At 41.4% G+C, this 14,786-nt stretch overlaps 1 protein-coding gene across 5 annotated transcripts in view; it reads left to right on the forward strand.

The window, feature by feature from the left end:
• FYN (FYN proto-oncogene, Src family tyrosine kinase) overlaps positions 1 to 14,786 on the forward strand; it is a 141,175-nt gene that overhangs the window by 7,912 nt on the left and 118,477 nt on the right. The gene's annotated exons all lie outside the window — the stretch shown is intronic.

The following is a 14,786-nucleotide window of genomic DNA, read 5'->3' on the forward strand; positions in this document are numbered from 1 at the left end:
TCAGGTGTCTGAATGGTGAGTGATCTTATATTCATAACACCTGATGCTTTGGACTGCTGAGGAGGAATAGCAACTGGATTCTTATTTTTATTATTTAATTCCTTTTCTGTTTTATTCAGAAAGACTGAAGCAAACTGCCTTTAAAAGAAAAAATCAAACGTGTTTAATTAAGCCCATTTTATTAGCTCCAGTCACTGATGAAAAATTTGTAAGCCCATCAGCACAAAGTTGGCATAAGGTCCACGTACAGAAGCTAGCTAACTGAAGAGCCAGATTTAACTCTCAGTGTTAACAGGCTGTATGCTCTCAAGACACTCTACACATCACGTTGGTTTCAAATTCTTTTGACCACCTCTCTAGGAGTTTCCCTTTTGTAGGAAATGTAGCAAACCCAAAAATTTGTCTGAGAAAAAAGCTGCTAAATATTGTGACCTTGTGGAAACATCCCTTACATCTGAAGGTCAAAAATGAGCTTTTATGCACTGGGGGAGGTAGAAGACAAGCATTGACTGTTTTTCTTGCTTAGGGCAGCATTACCGGACATGCTTAAAAAATGCAGAACTTCTTGTCCTAATGTTCAAGTGGGCCTGCCAAAAAGGAACAAATAGGGTTGTGGACAAAGTGCGCAGGGAAGACCGTGTCCCTTTTCTTCCTTCTCCTCAGTCACTGCAGGCAGGATGGAGGGAGAATTGGTATGCATTACTTCATGACTTGACATTCAGGACAATTTGCTGCCAGTCCTGTAAAAGGTTAAAAACCTTTTGTTTATATGCTTGAAAACTTGAAACTCTTCAAAACTGCGGGCTTCCTCTGGCATCAGTGTGATTCAGTGACTTCTTTAAGGGTAGGGTGACCTTGTCTCTGCTGTTGCTATGTTTTCAGCAAGTCTTAATTTGACCTGTTCTAAAGTTACATTGTTTGGGCTTTTGTTTCCTCCCCATGCATAGAATCATAGAACAGTTAGGGTTGGAAAGGACCTTAAGATCATCTAGTTCCAACCCCCCTGCCATGGGCAGGGACACCTCATACTAAACCATGTCTCCCAAGGCTCTGTCCAACCTGGCCTTGAACACCACCAGTGATGGAGCATTCACAACCTCCCTGGGCAACCCATTCCAGTGCCTCAGCACCCTTACAGTAAAGAACTTCCTCCTTATATCCAATCTAAACTTCCCCTGTTTAAGTTTTAACCCGTTACCCCTTGTCCTGTCACTACAGTCCCTAATGAAGAGTCCCTCCCCAGCATCCTTATAGGCCCCCTTCAGATGCTGGAAGGCTGCTATGAGGTCTCCACGCAGCCTTCTCTTCTCCAGGCTGAACAGCCCCAACTTCCTCAGCCTATCTTCATACAGGAGGTGCTCCAGTCCCCTGATCATCCTCGTGGCCCTCCTCTGGACTTGTGCCAGCAGTTCCATGTCCTTTTTATGTTGAGGACACCAAAACTATACACAATACTCCAAAAGAGTTAGTTTTGTTTTATGAAGCTGTCTGTGTAGCTGTAGATATTAAGTCAGCCAGATTTTGCTTTTGTAGTGAACTCCTCCACAATTTGCCATGTAAGTTTGTGTCTTAAGAAAGACAGTTTTCATCCTTTTAGAGCTAATGTGGCACAGTGAGACTGTGCCAAGAATAGTCTAGACCTGAATGTGATGGTGTGTCAAAAAAGCACTGCTTTGTGTTTACTTCCTTGAGTAGAACAGGCCTCAGACTGGAGATATGTCCGCATGGCACTATGTGGAGGTGGACAGAAGAGCTTGTGTGTGAGAGTTATAATAGCCCCAGCAGCCCAGGAGAAACGTCCTGCTAATGTGCCTGCACCGCTTCCAGGACCACCATGTGTTCACAGCTGGTGTGAGTGTATCTGTGCAGCAATATGTGGTGCTGTAGAGGCTGTACTTTACCTTTTGACACAAAAAAAGAAGAGACATGAGAGCAATGACCTGGAAGAATGGATTAACTAGATGAATGTTTTGTTATTTGTTTGTTTGTTTGTTCTTTACATTATCTGCCCCACTGAAGAAAGGTGATTATGTTCTTCAGGAGCTCTGATAACAGCTACGGACAAGCTTTAAAATGATATGGTGCTGCAATTGTATGCAGCATTTATTTTCAATCTTTCTTAAAGAAGGATGTGATCACCATTCAAATTGTATCACCATGTGAGTGGGGGAGTACTTCTTGATGAGCGAGTTGTTTCCAGAGTAAACTGATTTAGAGAGCTTGCTGTCTCAAATTTCATTTCAAAGGGTTAATATGTTTCTGTAGATTTTTTAGTGCCACTGGACCATTGTTAACACTCTCTTCCAGAAGTGAAATAACACGGATCTTAAGTGAGCAACTCTGCAAGGGAAGTAAGATCTGTGTTTGCCAATAATGTAGTCACCCCAAACTGCAATAGTAAGCATGTCTTCCTCAGTCAGCAATACATTGCCACTGTGGTGCATAATTTCTGAGCAAATATGTTGAAGATGGCAGTCAAACCACATGATGTAGATTTACTTTATGATTGTTGGTATGGGAACTTGCTGAACCTGTGTATATGGTGAAAAGTACGTAGCTTTGGGCTCTTTCACATCATGGTTTAAATCTAGGGTAGGGGGAACCAGTAGTTTTCTTTGAAGGAATAATCACCTGCAATTTTTTGCCTTTTTTTTATTCCCCCAATCATATTGTTGGGGTTTTTTTCTGTATCTAAGCTCTCTCTAAAGCTAACAGACTTCTCTTCTAAAAGTACTTTTTAATGAAGTACTTTCTTCTGTTAAACTACTTTTTAATAGTCCTTCTAACTTTGCTAACGAGTTCTTCTTTTTAAAATTTAAACAGGAGAAACTAGGTTTGAAGGGACCTCTGGAAATCTTCTGCCTGCACAGAACAGGGTTAACCTTAAAGCCAGGTCTAACTTCAAAGCCAGGGCCTCATCCAGTTGGCTTTTGAGTATCTCCCAGGATGGATTGAACAAACCCATCTCTCTTGATCTTTCCTTCATAAATCAAGTGCTGCAGCATCTTGGTGGCCATCCACTGGACTCACTCCAGTATGTCAATCTTTCTTTTCCCAGGACTCCCAAAACCAGACCAAGTACTCCAGATGTGGTCTCACAAATGCTGCATAGAGAGGAATAATTACTTCCCTCCACCTGCTGGCTAATTAAATTGCTTATTTGGTGCCAGATCTTCAGTTGCTGTCAATTGTCTTCACTTCTCTCAAGCTGGAGGGATGGAAACTCTCCCTTTCAGGGGAATTCTCTGTCACCTCAAAAGAGCTGGAACAGAGATGGCCCTTTGCTTTAATTGTCTGAAGCAGATGACCAAACCAGGGTTTACATACACAAAACTGCAGAGGCTTCCGTTTCCCTGTAGTGATTTTTTGCACCAGACTTTCATGCTGCATACAGCAGTATAACCTGAAGTAGTAAGATTGTATCACAGTGATTATTTTGGCAAAACAGTGAAGAAAATGCATAGTGCAAAGAAATGTAGAAAATGCATGTGCAAAGAGATGCATTGTGTGTATTCTGTTTGTTTGCCTAGCAGTGCTTTAGGTATTAGCTAAGTTACCCCCTTTAAATTTAGTGTTTGGTAGCAAATACAAAGATTGAAATAACAGGCATGCCACCCAGATGAACCTCAGGAGCTGTGAGACAGTAACATGTGCTTAACATTTTAAACGCAGGCATTTCTTCACCATCAGATTTCTGAGACTCTCACTGGAAATTGTGCTATTGTAGGTGACTGAAATACATGTGACTAGCTATAGTCTGTGCTTTTTAAGGGTTTAATCTTTTTACACAATTTTATTTTTATTTTTTTCATATTTTTTCAAACACACACAAAATAAAAGTTTTATGTGAATGGATTAAGCCCATAAATTAATATTTGCCTGAAAAAAAAACCAGAAAAATTGGAACACAGAAGAAGCCCACAACCATCACCAAACCTGTGCCTGTGGGACTTGTCCCGCAGTTGCTGCTGCTTTGAGGAGCATGAGTCTCATCTCACATCCCCTAGCTTAGATATTGTCACACCCCAGTGTGGAAGAGCAGATGAAGGCAGAGGTCTTCTACATGCATATGCCTCCTTTAATATCTAAGATACTACTATTTAGCTTAGGGAATTCTGGCTTCCCAAAAGCTGTGGTGAGGTAAGCATCTGGCATGTTGAGAGGACAGTTTCTGCTGCTCGGTCAAATGATGGCAAGGGAGGTGGCTGGGCTGAGTGGTTGCTGTGCCGCAGGGACCTCCTGGGTGTCTTGGTAAAAACAAAGAAGAAAGAAGCCTTAAAACCCCAGTGGGTGTAAAAGGAAGCATTGGTAGAGAGGCTTGAGCTGAGAAATTGGACAAGGGAGGGGAATTGTCAGGCTTCCCCCACCCTCTTCAGTATCTGATCTTACCAGGGAACTTCTTAAAAATCTCCCTTCCTACCCTGGCTGTTGCCACCACTGTTTTCCTCCTGTGATTTTCCTTTGGGTATTTGTTATAGCTCTGTGCTACTGACTGTGGCCACCAGAGGCTCTTTTAGAGGTCCTTCTTTCACCTGGTTTGTTACCATAACCCTGCTTACAGCAATCCTCTCTTCATGCTACTTACCTCAGTCTTCTGTGTTGCTCACCTTCCTTGCCTTGCCCACAAATCCTCTCATAAACAAATGAGCTGTTTATCCTTGAGCTAATGGGTGTTCACAGTGCTCCTGTCATAATGCTGCAGAAGTGCTTATATTCACGGCGATTAAAAAATAAAAAGGTGGATTATTTTTGCCCTACCCTGAGCATTAGTTGTGCGTTTTCACTCCATCTAGTTGTCACCATAGGTTGAATTGATCTGGGCTCTGAGGTAAGAAGCTTCTCCTGATACAGAAGTGAACCCTGAGCTATACAGCTCATTCAGGCTACCCAGGCATCGTTGTGTAGCAGAAGGACAGTGTGCAATAGCTATGCCAAAGTGGAGGCTTACTACTAAACTGGTCCCTGTATTATGTAGAGAAATGTGGAGTTTTGCCTGTTGACAGTAATAAATGCACCCCCTTCCAGATCCATCAGGGACCTTTCCCGGTCCTATTGGTCTGTTGGCTACTACTGGCAGTGCGGGAGAGCAGCTCATGCCATGGCCACTCAGGTTAGGTTGAACATCTTGGGAACGTGTGTACTTTTATTTATTTGCTATTATTTTAGTCAGAAGCTGGGATCTCTTGGTGCTGTATATAAGCTCTCACAGGGGAGATGGTGAGAGTTGAAAGCATTTTGAATTTTTGTTCCAGTTTTGATTTATGTTGTGTGAAAAGCTCACCAGCTTTCTGGTGTTTGGTGGCAGCTTGAGTAAAATAATTTCAGTGGGAAGATGAGGGGGATGCATATCAACTCATACTTAATATTTGTTTAAACAGGTTATGCAAGATAACTTCAGTTATAGTTAGCAAACTAGAAAAGTTACAAAAGGTGTCCTTCTTCAAAAAGTGTAAAGTATATTATTTTGGTAGAAACTCCAGGAGATGAGGCAACAGCACTGAGCACAGGAAATCAGTACCTGCTCCAAGACAATGCCAGCACCTTCAGTCTGCTGCATCCTGTCCCTGACTGCTCTTCTGAGTAAAATCTGGATGGCGGCAGGACTGGAAGCAAATGTTACCAACCCCAGACGTTTAAATACTGCAGTGATTTTGGAGGAGAAGAAGGGGCTAAGAGTTTGCTGAAGATGTTACATGGGTTCATTGGGCCACCGAAGTCCAGCATAGTCTAGTGGAAGCTGCCACTGAAGATCTGAAAGGTTGCTGTCTTTTTCTCATGGAATAAATGTGTGTGTGCTTCTTAACACCTAATTCAATCTAAGATATTAAAATCACACTGGAGATCAGTTCCACCATTGTGACGCAGGTGTTTTTAACATATGTATTTTGATTGCCCTGCCTGGAAGACTAGTTGTTAGAGTTGATTTGTGGCTAATGAATGCTGTTTTGAAATTGCTGCTACATAGATGGGTGTAATCAGGAGGCTGATCCTAAAAATGTTCTCAGTTCTGTGCTTCTGTTAATGTTGGTAGATGTTTCCAAGCAATGCACTGACTTCTTTGTATATTGTTTTTAATCTCTCTGGGAAGAAAAAGAAATAAAGGAGCAAAGGCCTCTATAAAAGGAGTGGTAAGAACTGGAGCATTGCTGAGGACAAGGCACTTGAGGCCATCCCGGTGTGCTGTTTGGGAAGAATAAGTAATTTAAAACCACTTTCTCTCCTGTGTTTTGCAATAGTTAAAGCATTAGCTGTGCTGCCCAAACAAACAAGCCCACCCACTCCCCTCGCCCAGCCAAATATCGTACCCTTCTGAAGATGCGGATGTCTTCCGGGATAGCTGACCTTGAGCTGTTCAAGCACGCCCACTGCCTGTGTGCAATACATGTATGAACCGAAAATGTCAGAAATGGGCCTTTTATGTTGTAGATGTGAGTCAGATTTTATTTTTTTTTCTTTTTTTATCATCTCATGACTTTATTCTCTGACAAGCTTGTGGTGACTTACTGCTTGAAAAGCAGCTCCTTAGCTTTTGACCATAAGCGCATCATGTGTTGACTGCTGTTTTAAGGTGATGCCTTATTCTCTGTTGTAGGAATTTCCAAGTGCTAATGTTGTCAATATCACTTTTTAGCAGCTTAAAACCAATTACCACATTTGCTAGAGGCAAAATGAGGGGATACAATGTATTAAAAAAAGGAGGATGGTTATGGGGGATCTCAGATAACTTACCATCTAAACCTTAATTTTGCAAATTACCTTTGCTAATGCAGTTAAATCTGAGTATGTGCCACATGCTAAGACTAGAGGTTTAATATATGCCATTGCCTGTATATGTAGATACTGGGTTTAAACAGTTTTTCCTTTGGGTTTTGGGGGTAGTAGGAGAATGTGTTAAAGAAAGAATCTGACCCCTTTTAGAATCAAGGGGAGAAAGACCTGGATAATAATTTTTACTAATAGTGGCTGAATCCTGAAAAAAACCCAGCGTAAACCTTCTTGGCAGTAGTTCTTGATGTTTATTTCAGTTTTTTCTTTACCTGATGTTCGCAAGAAACTGCTAACCTAATTTTGACATTCCTATGAGACCTCATTTCTGATGAGTTTCCAGAATTCCCAAAATAAATTTCAAGTTCCTGGTTGGCACCTGTGGGTTGGGTTTCTTTGCTTCAGTTTTTTAATACCGTTTCATTTTTTCCTTCTTTACAAACTTGCTTTCTTTAGGAAGAATATTTATCAAATAAATGAAGCTTAATACTATGAAGTAGAATAAATTCTTCAGGTCTACATAATGAATACTTGAAGATTTATGCCACTTTTATGGCTTTCTGAAACTGTACCTGCAGTCTCCTCTCTCTCTTGCTGTAGTGTAAGAGACCACACAATACGGTTGACTGTATATTGCAAAATCTAAAAGGTATTAAAGAGTATAGTGTGTGTGATGGTTAATATAGAAAAATAAATGGTAAAGGCATGGATTATTTTATATTCTGGATTTCCTGTAGGAATAAGCCTTACACAGTTTTTTCACTTGACCCTCAAATTTGGAGCCTTTTGATCTCTCAGTGTAAATTTGAAGACTGCTGTGAGTGATCTTCATGACCTATTTCTTTTCAAGAGAGGAAGGTATGCAGAGGAGACACTATGCTTTTAACCCTCCTGGAGGGACAGTCAAACTCAGTGCTTATGGATGTCAGACAACTAGAGTGCTGCGAAAGCAAGTGAGCACGTCTGTTTTGCTCAATTAGCCACAGCTCTTCTCTCATCTCTTTAGGATGTCAGGACATACAAAAGAAAAGGATAGGTGAAAGGGAAGGCTCAAGGGTCCAAGCAACTAGAAAGTGAAGGGGGAGAAGAGGTGGGAGCATTGGTAAGAAACAAAGCTTCATTGGCCCGATGACTGCTACTTGGTGTTTACATTCAGTGACCTGAATTCTAGGAAGTTCAAAACTGTGGCCACTTGATATCTGCAGCAACTTTTTTTTTTTCCCCTTAAACGCAGAATCTTTGTCAGTAGACTTATTTATCAGGATTTTATAGAGCAAAAGTAACCCAAGCCACTTGAACTCACAATGCTCAATGGAGGATTTTAAAATCTGATAGCCAGTTTGCCTTCTAGGCATACCCAGCAATCTCCCAGACTTGCTCTACCAGCCAGTCACAGCATTTTAGTGACATGACTTGACTACATCTGTGTCTGAGTAATGTTCCTCCTGAAGTCTGTCAGAAAAATATTTGACTAGTGTGTAACCAGAAATAATGTCTTACTATATTTAAATTCATGTGGGTAATACCCATAATATGCAAAACTGATTTTCAATCTCTTCTTCTTAGAACAGGGATTTTTAACATCCTAAGAGTGAAGTTTCATTTGTATCTCTTTCATTCTCTAGTCCCGTAACTGTCTGCCTGGTCCCTTTAAGGTCCTGCCAGTCTGATATCAGTGGCAATTATGGGAACTACTTGGTATAAGAGAAATTTGGGGCTAAAAGGAGGAGAAAGGGGAGAACACAAAACTTTTCATTCTCTTTCTAGGCTGAGGTTTCTATCTTTGTGTTTTAATCTAGCCCTTTCCTCTGAGAGTATCAGGCTCTGACCGTTGATATTTGTTCTGTGTTCTGTGAACTACAAAGGTACCAATCAACATGCTGCTTTTTCTGTGCTGCTTGTGCTTTTATTGGACTCCTTCAAGATGAATGCACCCTCTAGAGAAAAAGAAGGAAGGAGGAGTGGGGAGAGAGGAAGAAACCTATTGCTAATCTATTTTTGGGGGGTGAGAAACTTAGTGTTTCTTGGGAGTTCCTGTTAAACACTGGATGATTTGTCAGGTTTTGTTTTTTTTTTGTGGTAAGCATCCTACATCAGCTTTCATTGTGTGGGGCTGGACAGATTGTGCCACTTTAGCTTAATTTGATATTTTCTTTTATTAAACTCATACAGTGAGAGGGATTTATCTGCCCATGTGAGGGCTGTACTGGATATAGTCAACATTTGACAATGCTTTTTTTTTTTTATGTGATACTGCTCTGGGCTTGCCCTTCTGCTGGAGGCTTCCGCCTTCATAGACGTGATGAAGTACTGCTTTTCTGTACAGAGCTCTGAGTTGGAGCCTTGTAGTTACATCGAGGCGTGCTTTGTGTTGGTTTTACTCTTCCTGTTAATTACCTGAGTCTGTGAGAGAGCAGAAAGGATGTCTCTGTCCATTGCAGGCTGCTCAAGCCTGGGCAGTTTGCTTAGACTGGGGTGTTGGCCCTGCTCGTGGTGAAAAGGGCAAAGCAGGGTGTGAGTGTCTGTCTGTCCATACTGCTGTTGCTGGAGGATCCATGCTGACATTTCAGTGTAAAGGCATCCTGACAGCTGTAGGCTGGCAAAGCTGCACTTACAGCTTATTTAGGCACTTACAGTGTGGACATCGTCCCTCGCCACAGAGATGATGTGCACCCTAAGCTCCAGTAGGTTCAGCTGTGGCTACTCAAAGCCAGCACAACTCCTCCTTTTCTTCTCAGTCATCTTCACCTAACTTCTAGAAGGAAAATATCATGTACATAGTAATTAGTTTTAATCTTCCCTGGTTTCTGTATTTGTGTTGGTGGCTAATGCATGTTCAGCCCAGAGAAGCTGCAGGTGCTCCATGCCTGGAAATGTTCAAGGCCAGGTTGGACGGGGCTTGGAGCAACCTGGTCTAGTGGAAGGTGTCCCTGCCCAGGGCAGGGGGGGTGGAACTGGATGATCTTTAAGGTCCCTACCAACCTAACGCATTCTATGATTCTGTGTCCAGAACAGACCAATTCTCAGCTACTTCAGAGAGTTAGGATCTTGCACTTGAAATAGCTCTGCTGCTTTTTGAGGCTTGCTACATTCCTCATAAGAGAGAGTGAAGTGATTGGAGATACGTTACTCCTAAAGTATTACCAGTACTTATATACTAAGAACCTGCTGCTTCTGTAAGGGAAATTGTTTTTCCTAAGTACTGGTATAACAAAGAATAGTCTTTTATTGCCAGCACAGTTACAAACATGTGCCCAGAGCTTTCTGTCTGCCGTTAGAGCAGTACATCAACAATATTCAGTAATGGGTGCTAAATGGGAGGAGCGTCTGCCCATAATCTCTACCAAGTACCTCACTTGTTTTTTTGCAGTGTCTGTATCCAGTACTGCCATAGCATGTATGTATTTAAATTAGCATTGACTCAGGATAGGTCTTAAACCACAAAGAACACAGACATGATGAAATAAGGGCGGGTGGGTATGAGGTGAGATTTTATGCATCTGGCTTTTCTGAGAACAGCTTCAGAGAGTGGTACAAAGTTGTGCATCGTAGAAATTTTGGATGAGGAGGGATCTTAAATCACTCCTGCCCTAACAATACAAGTTAGAACATGGTGAACACAGGTCATTACTGAATCCCAGATGGTTCAAAGAAAAGAGCATCTCCAACATGCACAACTGCTCTCTTCTACACTTCAGTTATTGGAGAGCTTCTAATATTCAGCTGACATTGGTACTCAAACAGAGCATCTCTATTGTCTTCGGTGTACATGGAGAAACAGGAGACTAAAAGGGCACAGGTCCTGAAAACCTGTTATTCCTGACTGCATTACTTATGTGAGTAAAATATGCTGTCATTTTGTGCAAAAAATTGCCTCTTTGTAAAAGCCTTTTCTGTTTTTCAGCGCTGCTCTTGCACTGTTTTCCAGTTCTCCCTCCCTTTTAATCAGCTTGACCAATTCCTCTAGCCTCTCTGCATAGGCCATGGCAGAGAAAAGACTTTCAAGCTGGTTGACAAAGAAGTCAGCTGATTCCAGAGTCTGATTTGTCCGATCTGAAGGTAATTGAACTGACAATTTGAGGACTTGGGCTCTTCCCTTCTGCTGGTAGCAACAACCCAAAAAGTCTGTTGATAAATGGAGTGCTGTGTACGCCCCTGCCCTCCCTCTCAATTCTGGTTAGCACAGAGGTAAAAGCAGCATGAAGTTTCCAGTTTCTCTCTGAGCTTCAAAAGAAGAGGCTGTGCATCACCCTGCTGATTAATCATGGGTACTCATGTGAGCAAAATTTCTCAGGGGATGAGGAAGGTTTCCTTTTAGCAATCTCAGAATAGCCTCATTTCAAAGAACATTTCCAAGATTTTTTTAACTTATTTTTTTCCCCCCTAAGTCAAAGATGCAATAAGTGCTTGCAGCATTAGTGTGTGTGCACTACAGTTTGGGTTTTAGTTGCATGATGTGATCCTGGGCTTTTCAGCTGAGAAGATCCCTGCTTCCTTCAGTGCGTCCAGGAGCAGACCGAGACAATAATGCAAGAGCTTGGCTCCTGCCAAATCACGGCTTCATCAGTCACAGGAGCTGGGAGGTGCCACGTCAAAGAGGTGGGGAAGTTTGTGGGAAGGAAAAGGCAAGGATCTGCCAAGCATACACCGTTATGAAAAGTGACTTGCTGTGTAGCCGTGCTAATAGACTGAGGAGTGACTGGAGAAGCGTTGAGTACGTGGAACTGCAAGAGAAGTCAATAGACTCATTGCTGTGAGTGCAGTGAATAGTCAGGCCTCGGTTGTCTCAAACTGGGCACCTAAATAAAGAGCACTTTTGAATTTATTTTCTCTTTTGTCATAAAGTGCCAATAAAACTCCTGGTGTTTCAGGATGCTATAAAAAATGCACCCTTTGTGAGGGAAAATTCAGGCGCTGAGCAGTGCAGGGACCCATGAGTGAACTGGTTGTGTTTTTAGGGCAGGCTGGGAAGAGTATTCAATGAAATGATAGTGAATGTCAAAAAGAAAAAAAACCCACAGTATTAAATGACCACATTGAATAAGCACCAGCCATTTTAGGTACTGAAGGAGACTGTGCTCTTATAGAAAACTTGGTGTGATCATGTAATTAAGAACTGCATCACGGTGAAGTCATGGGCAGGATGGGGGAGGGCAGACAAATGAAAACAGCACTACCAGTAACGGCTCTGGAATGTCTATTGTTCGTGTGTGTAATTTCGTAACCGTAACATTTTTGTCAGACAAATGTGTGTAACGAACCTTTGAATATGAATCTGCAGTGAGATGGGGAGAAAAGAAAGCAAAAGAAAGGAGTGAATCTCTATATTGTTCAGATACGAAGCAGCACACTCAATAACCGGAGCAGTCTCACTACTAAGTGGTGTTACAAGTCAGCACATGTGAACCACACAAATTTGCTGTTGCCTGCAGTGCTTGTGGCAAAGACGACAAACCAGCCTTTGTGTGAGTGAGAAACCAGAAAGACACAATGCAGAATGGAAATTTGGTGCTGCTGGCACCGTAGGCGTTGCAGGTTCTTCATCTCTCTGTTCTTGAGAGTGGGATGGTGTTGTACACGCTGGGGTGAAATGGCCTGAGCCCCAGGTCGGCTTTCTGAGGCACCCGAGTGGGGTAGAGGCAGTGTATTTTACACTGGGAGGGAGTCTGGCACTCTGGAGGATCTTGCAACTCAGGCTTCTATTTTTGTGAGTATCTGGCTCATACCCTATGGTTTGGGGTGACCAAAGTGGCTTTTTTTCTCTTTTTTTTGTGAAAACTAATAATTAGGAATCTGGTCTGTACCTTTCCAAGAGCTCAGTTACAGAATGTGAAGCAGCTCTCCAATGGACATATATTAAACCTTGCTGTCCTTTACAGGTGACACAAAGCAGAGTCAGAGCATAAACAAGTGATCCCGTGTCTGTCAACACTATTACTCTGTTTTATTTTAAACCTAATTATGCTTGAAAGGTGTAGGGGAAATGGGGAACTTGATTTTGGCACTTATCAGCACAATCTTAATTAACCATCACCACCCCTTTTCATGCATTTCTGTGAAGAGCTGCAGTCGTATGATCTCACTTCCCCCATCTCATTTGACAGTTAATACTCTCAGGTTAATTTCTCTTGACCTTATAATCTAGTCTATCTTCTGTTTAAAAATAAGTTGCAAAACACTTCTCAAAACTGTTTGGAGGGCCCACCCCTGCATGTCAAAACACAAACTCATCAAGTCATCGTTGTGCTTTTCTGACTGTCAGCAAGAGACTTCAGGGAAATACATAAATCTCTGGAGTGCTTGCAATGGGGGTGATATTATGAAATGCACTTGTGCTGGTAAGAGAGATTATAGGATGCACAGAAGACATGCAAGGAAGAAACTATATATGACTTGCTAAATGAGGGGTTTGTAAATGAACCCTTTGTTAAATGTGAGCAGACATTTTCTCACTATTTGTATGGAAAGTGCAATGAAATATAAAGCAGTCAATGAACAGCTGGTAATGTGGCAGTCAGAAATCTTATAAATATGAATGAACCAGAAACATTCATTTTGGTTTCTTGAAAACTTCTGGTTTTCAGTATTATGATGACTTTTTAAATTGAACATGACAGGCTTGAAAAATTTCTGATAGACTTCTGAAAAGTTGTTTTATTACTTTTTCCCCCTCTTTTGTTTTATTTTGTTGCTACCTTCTTGGTTTTTAGAAGGAAAGGGGAGAGGATTGCTGAAGAAGGTTGAGGGAGAGGAGATCTTGTTTGGTGATTGACTTATTTGAAGTGAAAATAAATTTAAAGCCACAAAATACATTTGATTCGTATAATCCCTGGCGTGCTTGTATAAGCTGCTTATGAATTATAATTAAAACAAAAAGCAAAAAAAAATCCCCAAAAGCCTTTAGTCAGAAGTATTTGGACACTTGATGAAACACTTTAAGGAGTCTAAAAAGAAAAAAACCCCAACCATTTGCTGTTCCCATTAACATCATTGTATTAATAAAGCTGGTTCAGTGCCCATACTGCATGTCCCCAACACAATGCTGATGACATTTTGAGAGAGGTGGGTAAACATTTATACTGTGCTCTGAGAAAAGGTTACATGAAAGCCTTTCGATGCAACTTGAATTCACAATTTTGTTTTTGCTTCTTTAAACAGAAAAAAAAAAAACCAAAACCAAACAGGTCAGATGTGTCTGTGACAGGTTTTCTTCTTTGGGCTTGATGGAACAAAGTAAACCAGGTCACAAGTGTTGTATGTGTATCAAACAGGTTTTGTATCATTGCTTCCAGACTTAAATATATGTCTGTTTATTTAGGAATATACTCATACCCTTTAACATACAAATAGTATGAGGCTCTACAAAATGTGATGCTGCTTGTGGTGTAACTTTAAGAAAAAATGCATTTGTATTCCAGGCGTACATTTAACTGACTGCATTGGAAGGGGCACATCCTGTGACTGGTTTCCTGCAGTCTCCAGAGGACAGTAGTCTTTTCCATTGTCATTTTTTCTGTTCGTGTAAAATAGAGATTATCTTCCGTCTGCCATTTCCTCTTCTCCTTCCCTCTTTGTCCCTTTCTGGGGGTAGGGGAAAATAAATTCTCTCTCTGGCTTGTGCAGATGTTAGCACTGCAGGGAGCTTCTCTCGCGTCAGCTGCCGCAAGCATTTCCCAAATGGACCATACCATCCTTTGGTCTTATTCTGTCTTTTCGCATGGTTTACTTAAGATTGTGCTGGGTTTGCACTGACAAATTTACTTTATTGCAATAGTGTGTGTTTGCGGAGAAGTAATCATTTTGTGATTAATTTTTGAGGCATGCATAAGTTAAAACAGCATGCGAAGGAAAAATTATTCAATTAAAAAAATATATGAAATACAGCTCTAGTCTACTTCCCTCAGAGTCCAGGAAAGATGCTTTTAAGCAAGATTACAATAGTACATATTGTACTAATTGCTTGACCAAAGCATCCATGCTACAAAAATACTGTGAAAAGATGACAGATGCCCACAGTATTG

This window comes from Lathamus discolor, chromosome 5 (assembly GCF_037157495.1).
Source record: "Lathamus discolor isolate bLatDis1 chromosome 5, bLatDis1.hap1, whole genome shotgun sequence".
Classification (NCBI taxonomy): domain Eukaryota; kingdom Metazoa; phylum Chordata; class Aves; order Psittaciformes; family Psittacidae; genus Lathamus; species Lathamus discolor.